This window comes from Thamnophis sirtalis, unplaced genomic scaffold (genome assembly GCF_051295495.1).
Source record: "Thamnophis sirtalis isolate CommonGarterSnake01/CBP01778 unplaced genomic scaffold, rThaSir2_p1.2 scaffold_5, whole genome shotgun sequence".
NCBI lineage: Eukaryota > Metazoa > Chordata > Lepidosauria > Squamata > Natricidae > Thamnophis > Thamnophis sirtalis.
The window spans coordinates 78,052,772-78,069,624 of record NW_028261385.1 but is presented as its reverse complement, the minus strand read 5'-3'; the positions used below and the strand labels follow the sequence as shown (position 1 = coordinate 78,069,624).

The window sequence follows — 16,853 nt, the reverse complement described above, 5'->3', positions numbered from 1 at the left end:
GTGCTTGCTAATGTATACAGTAGATGCAGGAATATACAAAATACACATTAACATTTGTTATAAAAGTTGAAAAATACTAGGAATGATTTTGGTGTGTGTTACAGAATATATTCATAGCATATATATTCATAACAATTGTATTCATATTTTAAAATTAATAGATACTTATTTGCCATTGTTCTGTCTTCATTATGAAAATAGAACCATTAAATATAAAAGAATGAAAAAATGGCATGTTATTTTATATATATTGTTATGCAGCCGCATTATCAGTGTTCATAGTGTGGCATTTCTCCAAATTTTGAGGTAAACAATAACTTCTGCACACATTTTAAACATTGCTTCGATATTGTTGTTTTAAATTATAATGTAATGAAACACTTTTATGGCTAACGTTATTATTGTATATCTACTTAGATGATTTGTTTTCAGTGATGATATTTGATCTAATGTAGAATTTGTTATGTTTTTTGTTACATACATTTTTTACATTAAAGCCTTTAACCGTTATGGTAGATTGTTTCTAGAGCCACATAATAAATATGTCTAAGTTATAATCGTGGAGAATTTGCAGATGGCGGCTTTTTACATAAATTGGCCTGGTTCTAGAAACTGCCAAAAGAAAGATGGATGGGGAATGTGAATACAAATATTAAAAAGTAAAATTATTTTGCATGTTTCTGGTGATACTACCAAAAGACTTGGCTTTTTCTTGATATTCCTAGTGTTGATTTTGTATAATTCAGTCCAATATTGTCGTTGTTAACTTCTAACTTTATACAGTTACTGTATAGTATCTTTACCGTGAAAAACAAACATTTACCATAAAAACAGACAGTTCTCTTTTTCAATAATGAAAGCAGTTATAAAACTGAGTTCCACTTTAGAGCAAGTGAATATTATTTACGTTCCATTGGTCTCAATGTGAGTTTAGCATGGCTAACCTTCTAAGCTTTGCTGTGATATGCATTTGAAAATTCTTGTAATCTAAGTCTGCAAACTTTGAATGGAATTGAAGGAGACCCTCATTTAGGATTATATGAATTTAAATACACTACAAATTAATCTTGAAAGAAAAACAATCAATAGTGAAAATTTCGATCTGATTATATGAACTATATATTCCCTTCACCTCAAAGAGTATTTAAAAACATAATATTAGTAACTGAAACAAGTGTTAAATATAGTTAATATAGTTCTGTTAACTATAAGTAGAACAGTTGTACGTAGTCAGGGACTTTATGATGGAATATTTTACTTGGTTGCATATTATCTCCATTAGAAAGTCACCTGTATTTGAAAATAAAATGAATACAGCATTTTTATATCTGTGCATATATATTTCTTTGGATGCTATGTTTGCTTGCATTGAGAGATGGATTCCTGTAAAACATTGATGATATCAGATGATACTAGGGTCTGTGTATGAATTGTCAAAATAACTTCTGTAAATGTTTTTTAAGATGATTGGATTTTTCCAATATTCTTTCAGTTAGTGACAATTGTGGATGAAAAGTTGGTATCTCTATATTAAGCTACCTATAGAAGGACACTATCACAAGTGATACAAAACTCCATGTTTTGGAGTTACTGTTTTTGTGGTAGAAATATATGTTCATTTTTCCTTTGTATAGAATAAGATTCTAGGTTTGAATTATTCTCAAGGTAGCTTCGGCTGGTTACATATATACATGAGTTATAGCAAACTAAAATATTTTTAAAGAGAGTTGGTTTTCTAGCTAAGTACATGAATAGCTACTTGGTATTGTTTCATTGGTTAATGGGTGGGATGATAAGAAAAATTCATGGAGAGAAAAAAAGATAAAATTCTTGAATGAATGAAAGAATAAAATAGAGCTATATTGAAACATTGGCAAAAACATGAGGAAGAATAGTTTGAGAGCCAGAAATGGTTGCCAGTGGCACCAAGGTTGGCATTGGACCTTCTTTGTTTAGACTAGAATGCCTGTGATTTGTTACTTGGTATCCGCATTGCAGAGCAGAGTAATGCTACAATATATTGATAATTTCTTGATATAGAAATATAAGTCACTTTTATTATTTGCTGGAGAGTATTTTTCAGTTTTTCCAAATCTACCAGTCTACCAAGTTATGGTATTGACAGTATATAACTCTTTTTTAAAAACAAAAACAAAGACCTGCCCTCTCTCTTTTGCCATCAGTTTTTTTCCAGAATTCCCATCTTAAAGTTTCAAAACACAAGAGAATTAAATTCTTATTTGATTGATGTTGATTCCTTTTGCTAGCTAAGGGCAGAAAATAGTCTTTAAAATAATTTGTGGTCTACAGGTGTGCAGATGAAGCAAAAAGCCTGTTTTAATAACATTAATTTAAATGTTACATGTTCTAGTTAAATTCATTCAAAATTAAGAATTAGGATTACAGTATCTTGCTTAACTGAAAAGGATATGTTTATTAGTTTCTTTTATTTGGTATAGGCTGTGTTTCAGTCTATAAAATCAGTTGGTAATATTTGATTCAATCAGTACAGCTCTTATGCTGTGTTCCGTTTCTACAAGAACCGCCATTTTGTTTGTCAAGTGCCAGCAGAGTGGGGGAGGAAAAGCAGACAATGTGCTTGATGCCAATAATGGTTGCCAGTGGCACCGAGGTTGGCATCAAACCCTCTTTGTCTAGTTTCTGAATGCCTTTGATTCGTTGGTTGGCATCTGCATTGCAGTGGGCACATTGGAAAGTTTTTTGACAATCACTGAATGAAAGCTGTTGTATTTATTTGCTGCAGTAGAACTTCAGATAAAAGAAATCTGTCCTCTAATAGATAACTTTTTTATTCTATAGCAGCACATTTTTAAAGTTCTTCTTTTTTTATTGAAATGAACTATTTTTGGTGTGTATTTCTTTTCTAAATAATTTAATCCTCCTGGTGTTTGCTGTTCTGGAGTTATAAAGAAATGCATGCTTTTATTTTAGGCTGCCTAATGCATCTTGGGATATATTATGTGTCCTTAAAATAATTATGATAACACATAACACACATAGCACACAGTGTTTCTGAGTCTTATTTATATGTCATGGAATTGCACCATGTTTTTTATTTCAATAAACTTACATAACTAATTCAGCTTTAGCACCTTGATTAAAAATATTAGGAGTCTAATACTGCTTTCATTCATCAAGCAAATAGAAATATATTTTGTTTTCCACCGAAAGATACAGTTTATCCCGGTTTGCTTTAGTTTGGGTGCACTTGGATTATCAGATTGTAAAACATCAATTATTTTTGTAAGTAAGCTGCATGAGTTGGCACCCAAGGCCAGTGCAAAGACTAAGGCATTGCTGCTGTTTCCTAGATAGTATTAATATTGTTTTCATGCAAACCTCCATTATTCTCTTAATTAATAGGCTAGCAGTTTTACCTAAAAAGCCACATGAAGGAAATCTGGCCTATACAAGTGCTGAAATGTATCATGTCTGCAGAAAAAAAGGGGGAACAGATCAGGTGACTGCTGATTATAAGAATAAGAAAAAAGAGAATAGTTGATTATAAGAATAAAGTAAAAATGTGTATGTGTGTGTGTGTGTGTGTGTGTATGTGTATGTGTATATATATGTGTATATATATATGTGTGTATATATATGTGTGTGTATATATATATATATGTATATATATATGTGTATATATATATATGTGTGTATATATATATGTGTATATATATATGTGTATATATATGTATGTATGTATGTATGTATGTATGTATGTATGTATGTATGTATGTATGTATATATATTTGAAACACCCACACGTTCTTTGTTGGCATTATATTCAATTCACATGCCTTCTACAATTGTAACTTACATGTAGTTTATATCTAGAAGGTGAATTATCTTGGAGGAATTGGTAATAGTTTATATTATTAGTATCATCTTGGGAGAATCTTTTTAAGCATACACAATTTGCAACTGTATTGTATTCATTGGGGACATTAATATTAGGCATTAGTTATTTCTCTCTCCCTCCTGGTACGTATTAATGCAGTAATAGATATTAAGATAAATATAATTTATTTTAAAAAGTTTTAAAAAGGAAAATTTGAGTTAAGTATTTTTTTAAATTGTTTTTTGAAACTATTTTTTGTGTGTTATACATTTTGACTAGTATATTGATTGAGGTTAACAATTGTAAATAGAATGAGAATTTTATCCGTTAAAATAAATGTTGAAAACAATAATCTGGACATGTCAATTTAGCAGTCATAAAGGCTAAGTTAAGGTACAGGTTTATTGTTTTTTGAAAGGAACTATTACAATGCAGCAGAACTTAAAACATAATCTGCTACTGCTTATTGAAACAGTTGCAATATTGACTAACTTTTAACAGTGTATTGACCATTTTAAAGATATTAGAATAACGATTTTGAGAAGATATATTTTGCACGCAGTGAAATGACAATTTAAAAATTAGATACTTGAAATAAACCATGTAGTAATGCAAAAACAACATAGTGTAATTGATATTTGTGTATGTGTATAATGTGTTTTACATGAGACATGAAGTACATTTCTATGTTTCTAAGGACATCAGAGGGTATGGATAATAGTCATTTGTTCATGCAATTTTCTATGTAAAAATTAGTTTAATTATGCCAGTGGTAGCAAGTTTCTGTAGAAATCACTAGTACTATATTATTTATGAAATAAAGTCAATTCCAGCGATCTAGAAATATGAGCATAGCCATTGCGGTTTGTAAACCACATTGTAACCTATTGTGAACTCAGCCATGGTTTAATGCAGTGCTTCCAAACTTTTAACCTCATTACCTATGCAGAATACAATCCGGATTGGTCACCGGGCCAGAGGTTTAGTTTCTCGAGCTTTCGGACTTGTGCTGGAGTCCATCCTCAGGGAACATCTCTCTACCACATATTCTGGTAGAGAGAAATTCCTTGAGGATGGGCTCCAGCACAAGTCTGAAAGCTCGGAAGACTCAACCTCTGGTCCCATGACTGACTCCGATTAGATCCTGCAACATTATCCTGGGACACATATATTTGCTTTCATTTGTAAAATATTTTTAAGTCAGTTTAAATGTCCTTATTGTGATTGGGTAATGGGTTTGGCTTACCCACAGGAAAAGCACTTTTACTGAAGTTTGGGTAATTTACCCAAGTTTGGGAAGTACTGGTTTAATGTGATACGTACACCTAGCCATTTAAGATGTTTGCACAAAATGGCTGCTGCCAAACTTGAATGACTCATTGTTTCCCTTGCATGTAAAAATGTTACTTTTTTATTGATGTCACTCTTCAGTATAGTATTAAAATATTCATTACAGTATTACATATTCCAGCATTGTTTACTTTTCAGTAGGATTTGGCATACAATTTGGTGTATTGAGCAAAATGAGTGTTTTGTTTGGTCTTGGAATTTTCTTATTAGATATAAAGCATATCAATAATAATATTAAATGTATTAATATATTAATATAGAATATTTAATGTACTATTTCTTGAAAATCAAAAAGCATTCTTAATAACTTGCATGCCAACATAAGCATGATTTTTGTCTAGACATTTTAATGATTGCAGTAACTAATTCATGTTCTGGACCAGAAACTTTTTAAAAATCCAATCTTTGGAAAAGAAGCACACAATTTTATTTAGAAATGTAGGAGGTGAATTAATCAATTGGATCAGAAATGAGTAAATGGATATGCAACATAGTTTCTCAGTTATTACAATTTCTTGTTTTACTTAACGCTATTTCTGAGGGTCTCTGGATTGTTTGGAATTATAAAATGGAGGGGACCCAGCAGCAAGGCAGATTAGTTGAAAGAATGTTGCAGAACTAGCTTTAGTAAGAAGTAATGCTTTTCTGCTCCTATAAACAGACCTCTAGAAACAACTCTTATTGCTTCTTAGTTTGTATTTGTATAGGAAGGCAAGTGTTTAATGTTTTGAATCAGTTTATTTAGTAAAAAGAATGGTGTTTTCTAATATTTTGAAGTAAAATTAGAAGTGGGTAATAAAATATTTAACGGAAAGTGATTCAGAATAATTTCTGCTATGCAGTGTTAAACAAAATTCCACTATAAAGAAATAAAAGCTAGTGCATAATTACTACTTAGGTTAAAGATTTTATTGGTAAAGTTCAGTTTTTGACCATATCTTCTGGAAAGTATGTTCTTTATAATATACCTTATGACATTATGAATGTACAGAATTTTGAAAGGACAGCTCTTTAGATACTATATTCATTTTATTTTTGTGAGAAGAATCCAGATGGATGTTTGTTCATCAACACAGCAGTTTTTATAAGCAGAACAATTTTCTCTTTTGATCTGTGTCCCTCAATCTGCTATAACAAGTAGTGGGCCACTCTAGTGTTAGTTTAAGATTTAGGAAGAAGATAGAAAACTGTTGCAGAAGCAGAAGCCCATGCAACAGTAAATGTCAATAATAGATGGAGAACATTCTTAAATTAGTCTAATTTTATAAAACCTGAATACATTAAGCTTCAATTAGATGGTTGATATAATTTTGCTTGGTAAATTTCACAAGTTTTTGCAAAGGATGACATAAACCCAATTACGGGATGTATTTAGGGTAATTTGGTCTTGTGGATATAAGCTAAATGCATATTCGTAATTAAAGAATGGTTTTAAAAATGGAAATAACAGTAGTTGCTGGAACTAATAATTACGGGGTTAGAAAAGAAATGTAGCAGTTATTATTTTTGCTGTGGTCCTGAGGAAAACCCATCTTCTTACTTTTATGAGACATTTCACACATTAGCGACATGAAGAGTTCCTCCTTACTTGAAGTAGTAGATTCAGAGTATGATTTTTCCTCAAGTTACTAGTAGAGAAGGGGATTAAATTATTTTCTCTGTTCTGATTAATTATCAACATACTCACCTCTGATTATGAGTTTTAAATTTACATATTTAGGTGCAGTTTGACCCTAGGTTTTGGACTGATTAAATAATGCTTGTGTCCTATATGGCACTTCATATGTTGCTGGACCATAGCATATTGGCCATGTTGTTTAGGAGTCCAGGCAGTGGGTTTATTGTAGAATCTGGATGTCCATGTGTTCCATCTCCCAGATTATACTGTGGTGGTCCACAGAATAATTCATGAAATAGCATATATGTTGGCTGTTTTACACAGAAAAGGCTGCTTATTCTATGAAGTAAAAATATCTATTAAATAATTAATCATTGTCACATTTTGTAATTTAATAATTTGAGAAATGAAAATTTTTGGCTGTGTTTCCAAGGATGAGGACGCACACATTGCATGCTGGCAAATAGGAAGGCAAGGACTTGTTGCCAATTTTGATTTGCTTGCATATGTATAATTCATACTTGTAAGCATGTTTATCTAAGAAATGTAATTAAATTAGTTTCAAGCAAGTTCTTGATAGATATTCCAAGGATGTTCTATTCTTCCATAGACAATTCTAAAGACATTTGTTAAGGATTCATAGAGCTCAAATTCTACTGATCTTCACCGCATAAAGTGCTAAATAAAATGGACTGAATGACTTGGGCTGTTTTACATGATGTCATGAATTCTTGTGCTTCACAGTTCTTAATATTTAGTGGCTATTATTTTAAGTATAGCCATTTTATATTTCTTAGTCAATCTAAGGAGTAACCTGTGGAAGCCTTCCACTATTTAAAATAGTTACCTGCTATTTCTAAATCCAACCTATGATGCTTTGAGAAAGAATAATGTAGATAGATTCATTTTGAACATGATGAAGGCTGAGCATTCTTCTCTCTAAAAGTAGAAATTATAAAATCATATGCATCTCTCTATGTGTGAAGATCAGTTTACAGAATTCTTTACCAAAACTGTACTGTTTGGGAATTCTAGGAGTTGAAGGTTATATGTTTAGAGGTCACCGAAGTTGAAGAAGACTGCTTTAAGCATTTTAAGGAAAAAGTTCCTAAGGCATTAACAATATTGTTTACATTAAAGTGTATCTCACATAATGAGATTTACATCAGAATACATTTCTAGAATTGTGCTGCAAATTTAGCATTAAAAACTAATATTTCTTTTATATATATGTATATATATATGTATATATGTATGTGTGTGTGTGTATATATATATATGTGTGTGTGTGTGCGTGCGCGCATACACACACACACACACACACACACACACACACACACACACACACACACACACACACACACACATATATATATATATATATATATATATATATATATATTAACATAGTGTTCTTAGTGGTCTGAGATGAAAAGATGTGAAAATTACTCTTGGTAAAGGCAGCTTGCTTTTTATTCTGCTGATGTCTGAGGTTTCTAGATGGATTACCTTAAATTTGTTATGCCACGTTAAAAGCCTTGTTTTATGAGGCCAGTCTCAGCTCATGGCCTCAGTGTCAGGAACCCTGCTATGTGATGCAACATGTCTTGTTAGGTTTAATTGACCAAAGCTGATTTGTTAAAACAATTCATTTGAACAAGTAACTTATGCCCAGGCCAAGTTGCTACCTGAATCTTTTGACCTTGACTTGTTGGGGTCATGAAAAGGCTATGAACTCCTTGACCTTTTTGTTGTATAGAAGTGTCACTGTTTCTTCTGGTTCTTTTATGGAAATAGCTGACAAGCAGGCTTCAGTTTTGACTTTACACCCCAGTGGGCTTCTAGGCAGCCTCTGGAATTACTATGTCTTTTATTTAATGTGGTCTGGCTGCAGTCTTGGTTTGCTTTTGTCTGCTGACAATGATGGGGACAAATTGGCAGCCCTTGTTTATATAGAAAGGATAAGGAAAGGATTTCTTGTTTCTAGAAGGCTAATTTTAGGTCTGTGCTTCCCTAAGGCTGTCCCACATTAAAAATGTGCATTTTAAAAAAGAAGCACGCAGTCATTTTGAATTCTTTTTCTGAACTTTTATGACAACCACATTAAAACTTATAGCAGTTCTGGATAAACCCCTTGGTATAGACTTTGAAACCTGTTTTAACTGTGCTTGTTTTTTTTTAAATATATATTTAAGTATTTATATTATTCCAGTGTTAGTTGGGAAATACTGGGATGATATATTTGTACACTACTTCTAAATAGTATACAAATACTGGATATTGAGAGATTTTGTGTTTTTAGTATTGTAATTACACAAATTCAAACAAAATTAGTGGGCCATGAATAATATATCAATTTGAATAAATAACTTGAATAGCCTGTTAATTTGACTATTCTAATGCTGGACTTGCATATCAGTTTCTATTATTGATGTCAGAAGTTCTCAAATAAAGATTCCATAGGTGATATATCCCCTTCCTCATTTTAAAAGTCCTTGCTAGCCTACCTGCCCATACTAATTCTTAAGGCTTTTTCTGTATGATTGGGGCATGGTCTATAGATCAGTTTTTTAATATCATATTGACAAGTTCCAGAGCGTTCAATGAAAGTATTCTGCATAAAATAGAGGATCCATGTGGTAAATGTAGATGTTGGAAAAGTAAATGCTATATATCAGTCTTATGCAAAGCATGTTAGTGTCAGTGAAAAAGGAATCATGACTTCTGGAAAGATTAAAACAGCTGCATCTTTTAAAGATTGGTAGTTGGTTTAAAGGCTATCCTCAGTTGTCTATGTGTGATCATGTTTGCAGTTTTCCTGGGACCTCCAGCAGAGAAGCTGTGCCAAAATTATTTTGAGACAGTTTTGCAAGCTTTCTAAAAGATGCAGTTGATTTTATTTGTTGGAGAGACATACCCAATTTATGCTAATAATGCTTTGCAGCCCCCATTCCCTTTTTGACTGCTTTATGGAGTCTCACTGCAAGGTCCAGGTGGGGGGGGGAGTCCATTGCATAGATTAGAAACAAACAATAAATTATAACAGTACAATTTTAGTCCATCTCATCCCCTAGTAAGCTATGTGTACTTAAGAAAATGGAACTTTATGTGAAAATTCATTTCTAACATGGGCAACGAAAAACAATATGACAACAGATTTGCCTGGGACTAAAACAAGAGACAGATGGCAAATAGGTCTTCTGCCTCAAGGGGGGTGGTAGTAGCTGTTGCATAAGATGGGCAAGAGAAAATGACACAATAAGGTTTGATTTTTGGTTCTGTAAATAAGACCTACATTTGAATTACAGCAGTTACAAAAATATTTCATGATGGTTTCTTAGGATTTTAAAAAAATCTTAGTATTTAAAATAATAATTAATTCTTGTCCATGTTATTTGGAGAGAAACTTGTCTACTTCCTGGATCAAAGCCATAACCATGGATAGTTTCTTTGCAGGAAGAAGTGAAACAGTGCATCTGTAGAAACAGCTAGTGGAACTATAGGTCAGTTGTTAAAATATCATAAGGCATAAATTCCCCACCTTTTGAATAGATACTGTTGATGGAAGAATCCATTGATGGATTATGTATCATCAAGTTGTTTTTGAACGCCAGTGACAAAGGATGACTTTTGTCCATGACAATCTATCCCTAACCTATTCTTTCAAATATCCCAATGGTGACTCATCACCACTGCAACTGAACCATCCACTTTGATGCTGGTCATCCTCTTGTCTTTTCTTTCATTTTTCTAAGCATTGGAGCCTTTTCCCACAGAACTGGTTCTTCGCATAAAGTGTCCAAAGTAGGATAATTTGAGTTTGTCATTTCTCCTTTGAATAGGAACTCTGGGTTAATGTGTTCAATGTTCTGTTGATTAGTTTCTTTGGCTATCCATAGTATTTTAAGAAGTCTTCTTCAACTTCTTCAAGTTCAAAGGGGTCATGTCCTGTTTCTTTAAAACCAAACTTTTACTTTAGTAGAGTGTCATAGGGAATACTATGGCTTGCATGTTTCTGATCCTTATAGGAATTAACACATCATGGCATTTGAATATATTTTATAGCTTCCTTTCATATATATTTGGGATATAGTTGAATAAATAACGGGATAAAATGGAAAGATCCATGTGTATATTTTAATATACAGATAGTCTTTGAGTTACGATGGCAATTGGGAGCTGAATTTCCATAATTAAGCAATGCATCATAAAGTGAGATGTCATGTGACCGTATCACTTATCAATGGGAATGGCACTCAATATAGCTGTTATTGATTGAATATCACTTCTCGTTAACTAAGGACCAATCCCAACCCAAGCCATTCTCAGATGGCCCCTCCCAGTCCCAAGACTTGGCCCTTCCAAGGTAAGGTATTACCTCCCTTTAATTCTCCCCAACTGCCTATCTCCACCCTTTTGGCAGCCATACATCTTGTTTTGCAGGGTGGCAAACATTCATAAAATTGCATGATTCTGGTTATTTGTTGTCCTGCAGTTCAGGGGCTTTTTGGCACACTACAACTCTGCAAGGAACCCCTGAGCTGGGGTGTGAAGCTGCATCCTCCAATCCTGCAGGACGAAACCTTAGCCCAGTCCAATAAAATAATGCAAAGTTCCAGCTGCATCTGCCCTTGCAACCCTGTATTCAAGACCCTTGACTTTTACTATGCTCTTGCTCCTGTTCCTGACAGGGCTTGCCCAGGCTGGCTCTTGGTGAGGCAGCTGTTGGTCACACGAGGCGTTCTTCCTGAGGTCATGTGAGGAAACTGCCATGTGCAACCTTAAAAAGAAGCCCTTATGCAGTCAGTAGCTAGCCTTGCAAAGGGCTGTGCTGGGTATGCTTGGTCAGTAGTAGGAACAAGGAGGTGGCAGAGTGCAGTAAGCCAAAAGAACAGAAATGGGGAGGAAATAGATTTCTAGGGGAAGTTGAAGTACCCCTGTGGTTATGTGGGTGGGTTGTCACGTGCCGAAATTTTAATCACAAGACCACAAGGGTGTTGCAATTGCTCTAACTTTGGAACCAGACATAAGTACTATTTGTTTATCACTGCCATAACTTTGAATAGTCTCTGAATGAATGTTCGTTACTTGAGGACTATTTGGATAATTAATTACTTATATTCAGTCACACTTATTGCTATCATCTGTTGGATATAGCAAAAATTATTTTAATGTTACCTCAGTCGGAATGTCTTAAGTCCTTTTCTCTTTTTTTTTTAAAGTTTGAAGAGAGAAAATACCAAATATTTACTTGTGCAGAAATTAAATTTAATTGAAACTTTCATTATCCAGGACAATTAAATATAAAGAATAAAACTGGCTCAGCGCACAGCATTGCAGCATAAAAGACACAGAATAACTACAAAAGCAGATGAGAAAGATAAGAGCAAGGGGGGAATAAGCACAGGCACTCATTGTTAAACTTACTGTATATAGTAGCTTTTATGACTCACTGGAGTGGAAAAAAGTTCAGAGGGAGAAGTGATGTAATTTGTCTTCCAGGAAATCTAACATGGCCCTGCTTCTCTGTCGATCTCCTGCAGTTTTTCTAATCCTGTATGGAATCCAGCTATGTTTGCATTAATTGTTAGTTAAAAACCTATTTGGATAGTTGGTGGTTGCTTCTGGTGTTACATGTATTAAACCTGTGCAACTATATTTTCTACAAAGACAACTCTGTATTTTATAGAATAATATCTGAATATTCTCCTCCACATGTAATTTTGCATTCCGCCTTTATTTTCTACAAATTAACTCAAGGTGGCGAACATATCCAACACTCCTTTGTCCTCCCATTTTCCCCACAACAATCCTGTGAAGGGAGTTGAGCTAAGAGACAGTGACTGGCACAAGATTACCCAGCTGGCTTTCATGGCAAAGGTGGAACTAGAACTCAGGGCAAAATGGATAAAAATTGATGATTTAAAAAAACAACAACGATTTTTTAAGTTTAAGTTGAATTTTTTTGATTTAAATCAGATTTTTTTAAATCAAATTTATTTTAATAAAATGCTTTTGGAGTAAAAATCTATCTAAATATAGTTTTCTATTTAAGATCCATTAATAATTTAGTTTATTCAGCATGAAATGGAGCTTAGTTATGTAGCATGAGGCTGTATATTCTGCAATATTTATATTTTTGGTAAACTCATTCAATGAATTCAAGCTGTCCAAGCTAAATCCCATGTTTTTGCAAAAATAAGACAGGGTCTTATTTTCTTTTGATCCCCGAAATAAGCACTTGGCCTTATTTTCGGGGAGGTCTTATTATTTTTGAGGTGCAGGAGGCCCTTTAACCTCGTCCTATGATCCACGGATCAGTTGATCCAGAGAGGATCTGTCTCTGGCACATACTTGCTAGCCCTAGTGTCACTGGGCCTGCCACTCTTTTTGTGGCTGCCACTAAGAGAAGAGGCGTGGTAGGTAGGGTTTGTGAGAGTGGTCTCTGTGGGGCAGTTCTGCGTGGCTGGCAGGTGCATGTAGGACACGTGGGGCATGTTCCCCATCTGCTCCCTGGAAATGGCAGGGACCAGCTGCGCATGTGTTTAAATATTCTAGTGGAGGGCTTATTTTAGTGCATGCACTCAAAAGCCCAATTAGACTTATTATCCGGGGATGTCTTATTTTCGGAGAAACAGTAGGAATTCATTTGTTTGCAAATAATAATATTAAAGATTCTAACTATTAGCAAGGATGAGTCCTTACATTTAAAGAGCACCTGCCATTTCACCTGCTGCCTGCCACGTCCCTCACCTTGTTGTGTGACTGCCACTGCCGCATCACCGGCTGTCCCATTAAGAGATTGAGAGAGATTGAGATTTGTTTTATTTATATGCCGCCCTATTCCCGGAGGCGAACAACTCAAAAGGGGAAAGGGAACACAAAAGTACAAGACAAGCATTTAAAATAGCCAACAGCCACACGAGTCGAGAGGGGAAGGGAGCTCATCAACCCCAGGCCTGCCGACACAGCCAGGTTTTAATGGCTTTTCGGAAGGCCTGGAGAGAGGTGAGGGTCCGAATCTCTGCGGGGAGTTCGTTCCACACGGCCGGAGCTGCCACAGAGAAGGCCCTCCCCCGGGTCGTAGCCAGATGGCATTGGCTGGTAGACGGAACCTGGAGGAGGCCAACCCTGTGCGATCTAATGGGTCTTTGGGAGGTAATTGGCAGCAGGCGGTCTCTCAAGTACCCAGGTCATTAAAGTGAATGGGACTGTGGTGAATCAACAGCGGGTCAAAGGAGGAGCCGCTGCGGGACAGAGATGACAGTTACCCTTTAAAAATTATGATTTAAATTGAATTGATTTAAATCAAGCCTTTTTACTAGTGATTAAAATCATGATTTAAATCGACTTGATTTAAATCAAATCCACTCTGACTCAGGGCCTCCTACTTTCTAGCCTGCTGCCTTAAACACTAGTACAAACTAGAATGCTAGCTATTATGCAATATTATGATATAGAACAATAGTGGATAGCTTTGTTTGTGTGTTTGTTTGTCAACAAGTACAAGGAAACAAGTATGAAAACACATGAAAAAATGGCACAAATAAATGGATACAAATAAACAAAACATAGCCATATACACATAAAGAGATTACATATAAATGGGACAGTAGGACAAGGATGGTAGACACGCTGGTGTGCTTATGCACTCCCCGTATGCCATATGTTTCTGTCACTATGAAGATGGAATAAGTGAGAAACTTTCAAAGCAGCTCCAAAAGACAAAAAGGTTTGCTTAGGCAGATCTAAATGTATGCAACACATGGAAGAATACTTGAATGATATCTTTGAAGATGCCACAAGTTATAATTCTTCATATGAAAGATAGTTCCATGTAAACTGGATCATGTAGCAGCATTTTGGAAAAGTCCTAAGATGCCAAAGTGTAAAATTATTCCTACAATAGAGATGGAGGCCTCAAACACACAACCTGTCCTCGAGGGGTGAAATCCACTCACCTTTGCTACTAGTTTGGTAGCAATGTGAGCACGCATGGCAGAACATCAAAAACGGACATGTTGATGTCCGGACAGGTGGGCGGAGACTGCTACTGAGCGCGCCTGCAAAGATAAACAGCGAGAGAGGGAGAATCTGATTTGCCATGCGATTCAGCTGATTATCGGAAAAACCAGTTTGCCCGAACTGATTTCATTTTTTTTACTATGGGTTCGGGTGAACCAGTAGCATTTTTACTACTAGTTTGGAACCAGTAGTATTTTACCTCTGCTGTCCTCCCCCCATTTATGTTACGCTCTTTCAGTCCCCAGGAAAATTAAGACCACTGCACAGGTTTACCAGGGAGGCCATACTTAATGAACCCTAAGAATTAAAGGAGTTAGTAGGATCTTTGCCTACTCAGATTCCTTCTAATCGACTTGCTCAGACTGAAGCAGCTGCTTGGATAGCAGCGAAATGTTTCAAACCAACAAAACTAAATCCAGTTGCCGTGAGTCAATTTCCGAACAGTAAAAGTTGTTAATCTGCATTTGCTTCCACATGTCGCCTGGATTAACAAGAATAAATAACACTCTAGATGCTGATATAGATGAAGTGGCAAAGTGATAAGCTGAGGTAAAATGTAGCTGAAGGTAGACTTTATGGCCGACAGGTATGCAGCTCTATTGTTGGCACTATTCTTGAAAGAGGTCCAGCTGTTTCTCTGTAATTTGGTGCCTGAAGGAAAGCTAGATTAGCTCATTTGCCCTTTCTCTTGACATTTTATAAATTACTGATCTTTGGGGGTATCAGAAATTTGCTCCCTGGGATATTCTGCCTTATCCTATATTTTTAAAGTATTACTTTATACAAAGCAATATAGAAATCAAATATAACCCATGCATATCTGACATAAATCAACTATCCACCCTCACACACACACACAAAATGCAATAAATTTGATTTAGTTAAAACCACAAGTCAATTTTTAACAAATGTAAACTTTGAGCTCTATTGTCTTCTTTTTTTTAATGCCACTGTTTTATGGCAGCGTGGTCTTGATTTTATAAGAGTAGTAAATGAATAAATACTACAGTACATCTAGGAAAAATACAGATGAGCGATGCAATTATCTTATTGCATGGTTTTCCTTGTTCTACATTATTAGATTTCTGTATACTTTAATTGCAAGGCTGTTCCAGCTTTATTTTTGAAAGGTTATATTGAGTTAGAGGTACCCAAAATGCTGATTGCATAGATATGTTCAGATGGCTTTGATCTTGTATTTATTAGATAGTAACCACCAAATCACAAAGAACCTTTCTAATTTGAAAGAAAAAATGTTTAATATTAGATTGAGTGTGTCAAAGACTTCGGGCATGCTTAAACTTGCATCATTGCTTATTGCTAGAATTCCAAAGTAAAAATTATTCCCAAGTAAAAAAATATAAACCTGTGAAATTTAGTCTTCCTTTAAGTTGTAGAGAATGTACTTTGTTGGCTTCTTATATTTTCTTCCTAAGTTTTCAAGGGAAAATGAGTAAAATACTATGAAATTAAACCGAGAATATCTGATTTGTATAGTTAATTGTGTTATTTATGTTCCTTCCTTTCCTATCAAGAACCTTTTTAAGAAACTGAGAGGCCTAAGGGCAGAATGTAGCGAACTATCATTTGGATGAAGCTGCCTCTAGTATGGTGTACGCATTCTGTCCTTTTCCTCGTGACTGCTTTTTTTTTAAAAAAAGTCCTTCTAAAATGTTTTGAGGTAGCAAACTGGCTAATGTGCAAAGGCTAAAAAATGCTATTTTTTTAAAAAAATTGCTACAATGAGCTTATTTCTTTTTGTTGCATTTAATGATAAAAACATTTTTTTTGTTCTCTTTATTTTGATCAACGTTGATACTAAAAAGTATGTTGCTGCTTCTCTACTGACTAAAGAATAATAGGACAGTGTTACAAAATAGAATTATAAAAACGATTTGTCTGTTTTAGTGCAGTTGCAGACTTCTAAAGTTTATATGCCACTGTTTTTCCACACAATGCTTTCCTGTTTTTCTACACAATGGTGTCAGAAATGTGTTTTTA

At 34.6% G+C, this 16,853-nt stretch overlaps 1 protein-coding gene across 4 annotated transcripts in view; it reads left to right on the top strand.

The window, feature by feature from the left end:
- NFIB (nuclear factor I B) overlaps nt 1-16,853 on the top strand; it is a 209,826-nt gene that overhangs the window by 6,905 nt on the left and 186,068 nt on the right. The gene's annotated exons all lie outside the window — the stretch shown is intronic.